The following is an 8,939-nucleotide window of genomic DNA, read 5'->3' as shown; positions in this document are numbered from 1 at the left end:
ATCTCTCACCAGTGTTCCCAGAGGCTTTAAGTTCAGGTCGAAAAGGCTGAGAGGGAGCGTCAGCAAGCTACTGTCTCTGCTACTCTCCGTGGTGCAGTCGAGTTAGACCAAGCACTCCTTTATCCGGATCTTATACAAGTCCTGGAGCCGCTGCACCTGCGTGAGAGACGAGGCGAGACATCAACGGGCAAGAAGCAGGTACCAGCCCGGGCCAACTCACAGAAACGGGAGCCACCAGCTAGGAGCTGCACAGTGACAGCCATTCAGAGGGCCTACTCACAAAAACGACAATGAGTCACAGTAACTATGTGAGGGAATGGCAACAGACATTTTCCATGGATTAACTTTCGTTCCTCTCTGTGCAACATACAAACCACAGCTGAGTTCAGTCAGTAACCCCAGTGTGCCCCAGTTCCAGGTCCTTACCAAGTTCACATCGGTGATGTGAGCCTTAATGAGGTTCCAAATCGTGAGGTAGAGCTGAGCAGCATCATGCTGAACAAACACTGACCAGAGAGAAAAACAATCGCCCGGTTAGTAAGGTCCTTGGAGAGCCTCTCATGCCATTGGGCCCTGGCACCTCGATGCCCATGGGTCCCTTGTCCTGTGGGGGCCCTCCTCTCTCCCAAAAAGTCCAAGTTGGCACTACCTATGGGATGTTCAATGAATGAAAACTCAGCACTATATATATTTTTGAGAACTCATCTTGAACTGAAGAGCCAGGAGCCAGCACTGGGAAGCAGAAGGTAGATCAGCTCAAACTATATGAGCACCAGTTCAAGTCAGGGATGCTCTGCTTCTGATCCTGCTCCCTGCAAGTGTGCTTGGGGAAGCGGCAGAAAATGGTCCAAATCATGAGAGTCATGCACCCATGTGGAAGACATGGAAGGAGCTCCTGGCTGCTGGCTCCTGGCTTCCAAGCAGCCCAGGTACCAGTATTGTGGTCATTTTGGGTGTAAACCATAAGATTGAATACATCTCTCTCTCTCTTTCTCTATCTCTCCCCCTCTCACCCACCGTATAGCTTTGCCTTTCAAATAAATCAATAATCTTTTTTGAAAAGAGAAACAAGTGAGCCCGGCACTGTGGCCTAGAAGCTAAAGTGTTCGCCTTGCACACACCAGGATCCCATATGGGTGCTGGTTCTAATCCCAGCAGCCTCGCTTCCCATCCAGCTCCCTGCTTGTGAAAGCAGTGGAGGACGGCCCAAAGCCTTGGGACCCTACACCTGCATGGGAGATCCGGAAGAGATTCAGATCGCCTCAGCTCCGGGCATCGAGGCCGCTTGGGGAGTGAATCAACAGACGGAAGATCTTCCTCTCTATCTCTCCTCCTCTCTGTATATCTACCTTTCTAATAAATAAATAGATAAATAAATAGAAGTAAGTACCACTTGGGACAGGAGCATCACATGAGAGGGTGATGGCTCAGGGAACTGAGTACCGGCCATCCACATGACAGGTTATATTCCAAACTCCAGACTGCAGCCTTGCCCATCGACAGCGGATGTCCTCATCTGGGCAGTGATGCCTATTTCTCTATCTAGACAGATCTTCCCAACTGTTAAGGAGGGCTAAAGGGAAGTGGAAATACAACTGGAATGGTGGAATGGGGCCTCCATAATGCCCAAGAGCAGTGTGAACACTGGCAAAACACAGAAAAGCTCACATATGACAAGCCCAGAGCTAACATCCTATACGGCATGTGGAAAGTTGAACTCTGGGGCCCGGTGCAACAGTGCAATGGTTAAGGGCCTCACCTTGAACGCGCCAGGATCCCATGGACACTAGTTCTAATTCCAGCTGCTCCACTTCCCATCCAGCTCCCTGCTTGTGGCCTGGGAAAGCAGTCGAGGACGGCCCAAAGCCTTGGGACCCTGCACCGGCATGGGAGACCTGGAGGAAATTCCTGGCTCCTAGCTTCAGATCAGCTCAGCTCCAACTATTGCAGCCACTTGGCAAGCAAACTAGCACATGCAAAATCTTTCTGTCTTTCCTTCTCTCTGTATGTCTGCCTTTCCACTAAAAAATAAATACATCTTAAAAAGAAAAATATAAGTGAAAATCACAATCAGTGATTGGTTTCAATTTCTCAATTCAGAGTGTCCTCATCGAAAGACAAAAAAAAGAAATACTAAATTCTGGAAAGGACACAGAGAAAGACAGGGAGACCTCACACACACTGTTAGTAAAGATGTAAAACAGCACAGATTGCCTCGGGAAACCTAGACACAGAATGACTATAGGATCTGCAATTCCTCTACTGGGTATAGAGTCAAAGGAAAAGGAAGAAGCATGTCTAAGGGGTGCCCCACCGTGTTTGTGGCACCAGCTAAGACATAGATGCACTCTGTGTGTCCAGTAGTGGACAAATCAATGAAACAATGAGTTATGGGGGGCCAGGGGGAGGCCTGATGGTGTGGCACAGCGAGTATGCCCACTGCCTGTGACACCAGAATCCCATTGTGGATACCAGTTCACACTCCGGCAGCTCTACTTCAATCCTGCTCCCTGCTAATGACCTGGGAAAACAAGCGGTGAAAGATCTAAGTGCCTCAGTGTTTAGCCCCACCAGCCCCATGGGAGACCTAGAAGAAGCGCTTGGCTCAGCTCAGCCCAGCCCTGACAACTGTGGAAGAGCGCTCTCTCTCTCTCTCTCTACCTCTGTCTCTCTCTCTCCCCACCCCTTCCTCCCTCTTTCCCTCCTCCCCACCCATCTCAGGCTTCTGTCCCCTTCAGATCAGTAGCCAGGTGCCAGGAAGGAATGCCTTACTTGGTACATTGTTCTTCTGGAGGCAGGAGACGAACTCCACGGGTCTCACTGCCTTCTGCCGGCTGTCCTGCATCTTCTCTAGCAATAAAAGTAACTGAAAAGGGACATTTCTCTTCTGTTCTTCCACTTCTCTTGGAACTTTTATCCTGCCTAATAAAAGCAGCCAGGAACCTTCTTACTCACACAGTTCTCGATGGGGGTGTACATTGGAATCACTTGGGAAACTTTTTTTTAATATCCAGATCACTACCACAGGAACTAAACTCTTGCAGTGGGACTCATTTAACAAAATTTTTAAATTTCCCAGAAACTTTGCATGGGAAACCAATATTGAGAATCACCATGTCACTGAACTTGGTTGTACAGAGTCCCTCTCCAAAGAGGCATCAACAGCACAATGGCTCAGTGGCTAAATCCTCTCCCTGCATGTGCCAGCATCCCATATGGGCACCAGTTTGCATCCTGGCTGCTCCATTTCCCATCCAGCTCCCTGCTTGTGGCCTGGGAAAGCAATGGAGGTTAGCCCAAAGCCTTGGGATCTTGCATTCAATTGGGAGACCCAAAAAAAAAAACTCCTGGCTCCTGGCTTCACATTGGCTCAACTCTGACTGTTGCAGCCACTTGGGGAGTGAACCAGCAGACAGAAGATCTTCCTCTCTCTCTCTGTAGATCTGCCTTTCCAATACAAATATATAGATATAGATATAGATACACACACACATATATGTATGTATTTTAAAGAAGAGAGAGAAAGCAGCATCAACATGTCTGATGACTCAGCTCAAAAGCACAATACAGAGAAGGACAGATACACTGAGTTCTAAGTCCATATCCAAGGCAGGCAGTGACATGTCCAACCTGATACATTCCAAATAAAAACCAAACACTGAGTCATGCCCAGTGCGGGCAACACGACAGCTGTCAGGGTCCTTCAGCACAGACTCAGTGGACTATAGACGTCTCTCAATGGCCTGTGTCAACGGTGAGAAAAAGAAGAAAACTCAGAGCAAGAGAGAGAGAGTGTTTATGTGTGAGGATGCCCACTGACATTTTCTCTAAGACTGACCTAGTTCCCTTTTAACCAAATCAGTAACTGTCAATTCTGGATATGTTGCTAAGATCACCAAAAGAGCCTTTTTGGAAGTATCATAGCTGTGGGCCTTTAACCTGGGCACTGCAGTGCTTACATCTCATAACACAATGCCTGGCAACGAAATTCTCAGCTCCGGCTCCAGACTCTTGTTTCCTGTTAATGCAGACCCTGAAGGAATGTGATGATGGCCCAAGTGATTAGGGTTCCTGTCACCCTCAGGAGAGACCTGAATTATGTTTCTGGCTCCTGGTTATGGCCCAAACTGTGGGAGTGGAGCATGTAGGGAGTGAACCAGTGGATGGGATTTCATTCTCTCTCTCTCTCTCTCTCTGCTCTCTGATTCCTTTCCCTTCCGTCTTGTCCCCTGCCCTTACCTCTTTCACAAATAAATTTAAGAAATATAAAAGTTCAAATACCCGGGCCCCACCCCAGGTCAACGGAAACCATAGATCTGAGGTTAGGACTAGGCACTTACATATTTTTAGACTTTCTTATGTGAGGCAGAAAAGGATCTTTTTGCTAGTATCTTTTAAAGAAGACTTCTAAAAGTCCAATGCATTGTGAATAACCAAATGCTCCATAATTAAAATACTATACATGTTTAGCAGACTGAATACCAGACTTACCTCTTCAAAATCTTGGTGAATTCCACATTCATTATGAATACCTGAATCAGGGAGTTAAGGCAGCAGGTCTGTCCAATGTTGTGTAAGCCAACTAGGCCTTTAAAGGGATGAGAAAAAAAAAATACTGAAGGCAGGGTACAGCTTAAGAATTTAACAAAAAATACTTTTTCTTGGATTGACATGACACTCTGTGAAGTAATCTCAGAGGCGCAAAGAACTCACTAGGTGGCTGGCCGATAAACTGGAGAGCACGTCTCAAGGATGAACCGTGACAAAGCATCAGGAAATGTTTTCATGATCTATTGCAAGCGACCAATGTCTCCACAAGAAAGCATATTATTCACTGGCCAAGTGAGTGAGCCATGTCAGAAGTTGTTAGGAAGGCAAAGAATCAGAAATACCAGAGCAGGCATTTGGCACAGCAGGTAAGACGCCACTAGGAACACCCATACTGGAGCTCCGCTATCAAGTCCCAATTCTACTCCCAACTGCAGCTTCCTGCGCATGCGCACCCTTGGTGGTATCACTGATCATTCTAGTAGCTGACTCACTTCCACACACTGGGAGACCTGAATTGGATTCCCAGCTACTGGCTTAATCTGGTCCAACTGCAATCAACTGGAAAACGAACAAGAGGACAGAAAATTCTTTCTCCCCCTCTGTCTCTCTTCTCCAAGCTTTCAAATCGATTTTAAAAATGCTTAAAGAAATAAACATTTACAAAGGAGTTGTGAACTTCCTCCCATTCAAGCTGTCCTCTACGGAGATTAATCAAAAGGCCATGGGGGCAGAGGCAGGAGCGACTCCCCAGCGAGTTTAAATTAGACTCCAGGGAAGGGAGAAGCCTCGATCAGTCCCCACCCCAGCTTTGGGGAGCATCCACCCCATCTAAAGACACACCAAAAGCAAAAGGACATAGGAAGACATTTCTCTGACACTCGAGCAATGCACTTCTGCTTTCCCAACCCGAGCTTAGGCTCAGCTGACCCCTCAGGTGATCACTTCAGAAGGAAAGGAGAATGACAAAACTCAAAATTCCTTAGGGAAAAGCTTGATCCTTCCATCACCTGATCCCTCCCAAAATGTGCATGGGCAGGAAGCTGAAATCAGGAGCAGAGTCAGGACTCCCACCCAGGCACTCCAGTGTGGGACGTGGGCATCTCACCTACTAGACCAACCACCTGCCCCAGACTTCATTCCTATTTAGCTTTCCTAACAACTGTGTGTGCCCAGCATCGTCACCTTCCCCATTCTACAGATGCATAAAGGGAGGCACAATCAGTAAATTCTTCAGCTGTAGAGTACCATGAGTGAACAAAGCATTTCTATAAAATCAAAATAGAAAACAAAAATGGCAAGAATGTAATCACCATGATGGTAGTCCCAGGTGCCATTCTCTTAGCCCGTCTTTCTTCCTCTTCATGTTGTCCTCCTCCTCCTCCTTCTCCACACACTCTGCTTGGAACTGTAGAGACTCACTCAGGACAGACTGGCAAATCGTCCTCAGGAGCACAAACACTGTGCCCATCAGGGATCACTCCAGCACTCCCGGGCTGAGGCTGTCCGCCTGGTGTTCAGGGCTGATGGCTCCACACTCGGGAGAGCTCCCATGAGCTGGGCACAAGGGAATCTCTGTGGGAACACACAGCAGGTGAGCAAAGATGAGAGGAGAGAGAAAAAATGTGATTTCAAAGAGCTACATCTTAAAGCAGACAGTGTAAACGAGGCACTGACCTGGCAAGAGATTCTGAAAGAGTTGAATCATCAGAGAATGGTCCAGGAAAGCTTATTGCAGCCCTGTACTCATAAAAGGCCAGGACACTGGTCAACACAGGCAAAGCTCCAGAAACAAATGTGCATCTGGATTCTAAGTCAGCAGTGTAGCAAGACACCTGCTGCTTGGGCAGTGAGGGCTCTCCTACCCCTCCCTGTAGATCCTGGACGGTCCCTGCATACCGCATTCCCCCCACTGCTCCTGCTCTGCCCCCAAGTCCTGGATGACCCTAAGCCTTGCCCTGGCAAACTGCTTCTCAGAGAGTCAGACTCTTTGGGGACCACATTTCTCTCTACCTCTGTTTTTGTCATGAGTAAATGAGGCCTTCTTTAGAGAAACTCCTTCTTGAAGCTGATTATTCTGGATTGGCAGATACTTGTGGCCATCAACAACATCCAGATGGGGAAATGGATTCTAAAGCTCGAAGACCTGGTGACAACAGCATGCCCAGACATCACCTACTCTTGGCTGCGCACATTTCACTGCTCTTCAGAGACAACTGCCTGCTCATGACACAGAATTCTCTTTCTTCCAAGAGTGTCTATACTGATAAAAGGCACAGCATTCACCAAGGAACCCAGCCCGAAAGCTGAGTGTTTCCTGGCTCCCTTCTCTCATCCCAGGGCAGTTGCCACTGGCCACCAATTCCACCGTTGAATGGCAGCTCAAACGCAAACTCCCTGATGCCCACACCTTTGAAGTCCCTTGACACTCCTAACAGACATTCAAGTCCCAATATGAAGTCTCCTCATTTGGAAAATATTCCCCTGAGTCCTCAGGAAAGCCTGTACATACTGTAGAACACTGCTTCCATCACTGACTCACTCTAATCCGAGCAGTTGTTTCTCCATTTGCAGGTGTGCGGTTTGCCTTGCAGCTGCCCCTCTCTGCACAGAAGCCCACTCCCCAGACTGAGAGGGGGTATTGGTGATTGACAGCACCGCAGTCTCTGTATGCAAACCAAAGAAGCGTAGCCATGACAACATCGCAGCTACAAAGGAGGCCATGTTAGCTGCAGCACTCAAGTTCTTCTGTTCCTTTACTTCTTCCTGACCACTCAGACCTACACATCCTGCTAATTCTCCCCCAGACATGTTGTGGAATCTCAGGAGATATCTCCTCTCTGTCTGGAACAAATGTCATGTGTTAACGCTCCTGCTCGCCACTCTAAAATGTCCTCTGGGTCGCTAAAGGGCGCAGTCACACACAGCACTCAGTGTGCGAAGGTGTCGCCATCTCTCTAAGTGGGAACTCAGTTTGACACTAGGAGACGCATCTGAGACAGGATAGAAATGGGATCCACAAAATCAAGTCTCTTTCAATCTGACGTGTAGCTGTCTCCAACTCCAAAGCAATCAAGAGAAAAAAATCACCCAGACTAACCACAAAAGACCCCTTCTATCCCATCAGGGACTGCCCCCATCTGTAACGCATCAACCAAGATATGATATTATTTCAGAGGCAACAGCGAGCAACATAACAATGCTGAGCTTGTTGTGTGCAAAAGACGCACCTGAATGTACAAACAGCTCTGGGCCAGGTGCAAGCTCAAGTACTGAGGAGAAAGCACAGAGAGGCATGGTCACACCTCCTCCAGCCAATAAAACCCCCGGGCTGCTCCCACAGAGAGCCACTCGGTGGAACCTCTTCTTTCCATGCTGTCTGCTCTGTGTTCAGGCACAGGCCCCCCAATAAACCATGTCTGAGTTGAACATTGGCCTCTTGTCAATTTCTACGTGTGAGCCTGGGCCAGTGTCACAGCATGTCTTCCCACCTCCCTGTCCCGATTCCACTGCTATGCCTCTTTGAAAGGATTTCAGCCTCTTCCTGAAGCTTCTTCCTTAACAGTTTCTTCAATCCTGTTCGCAATTCTAACTGGAAAACACAAACCATGCTCTGCTCTCTTTGCCTCCCTTCACTTGGCCCAGAGGCATGTATGTAACATCTCTTGTTGGGTTTCCTTTTCCCCATGCAAACTGCCCAGTGGTCCTATAGCTTACCTGGCTATTAGACACTAAATCACTTTTGATTTAGCTAGGATTCTAATGAGCCTAGGAGTGATTCTTAGAAAACACACTGCCAGCCAAAGTGATCAAAGATTTAAGTTGTTGCTACACGTCGAGAAATGCCTTGCACAGTTTATGTTTTGGCTAGTAGGGCATGGGGAGACCATCAGCGTCCGTCCAAAGCACCCTAAGCCCACTGATACTAACAAGAGACAATGGCACAGAAGTGGTGAATCTAGAATTCAGCTTGTTAAAGAGGGTCTTGTTTAAGATACGGGGTGTCCTGAAACACAGCAGCTATTTCCTGAGCAGGCTGTGGGAAATGAGTACAGAGGATGTAAGATTCAGGTTCATAGATTCAATCCCAAAATAAAATAAAACATACATGCTTCAGAATTATTAAGTTTGAAAAAGAGTAACTGGTCACCAATAGTCATAGAAACTTAGACCAAGATAATAATGAAGTACAATTTTACATTACTCATTTTGGAACAAGCAAGAATTCCGGTCAAAAGCTGCATCTGATATAATTTGATCATTATACATGATATACAGATATTAAAATGTCATGCTGTGCCATATATGTGTACACTTTTTTATGACAACTAAGAATCTGCTTAAATTTGAAAAAAATCTGATTAAACCAAGTTTTAGAAGAGATACACATC

At 47.1% G+C, this 8,939-nt stretch overlaps 1 pseudogene; it reads right to left on the bottom strand.

Annotated features, from left to right (window-relative positions):
• Positions 1-9: 9 nt before the first annotated feature.
• On the bottom strand, positions 10-6,160 carry LOC121166240 (annotated as a pseudogene).
• Between the last annotated feature and the right edge of the window lie 2,779 nt (positions 6,161-8,939).

Source organism: Ochotona curzoniae, unplaced genomic scaffold (assembly GCF_017591425.1).
Source record: "Ochotona curzoniae isolate NIBS_2020 unplaced genomic scaffold, NIBS_Ocur_1.0 contig_998, whole genome shotgun sequence".
NCBI classification, from domain to species: Eukaryota; Metazoa; Chordata; class Mammalia; order Lagomorpha; family Ochotonidae; genus Ochotona; species Ochotona curzoniae.
The sequence above is the reverse complement of the archived record's forward strand: the minus strand, read 5'-3'. Positions and strand labels throughout refer to the sequence as shown.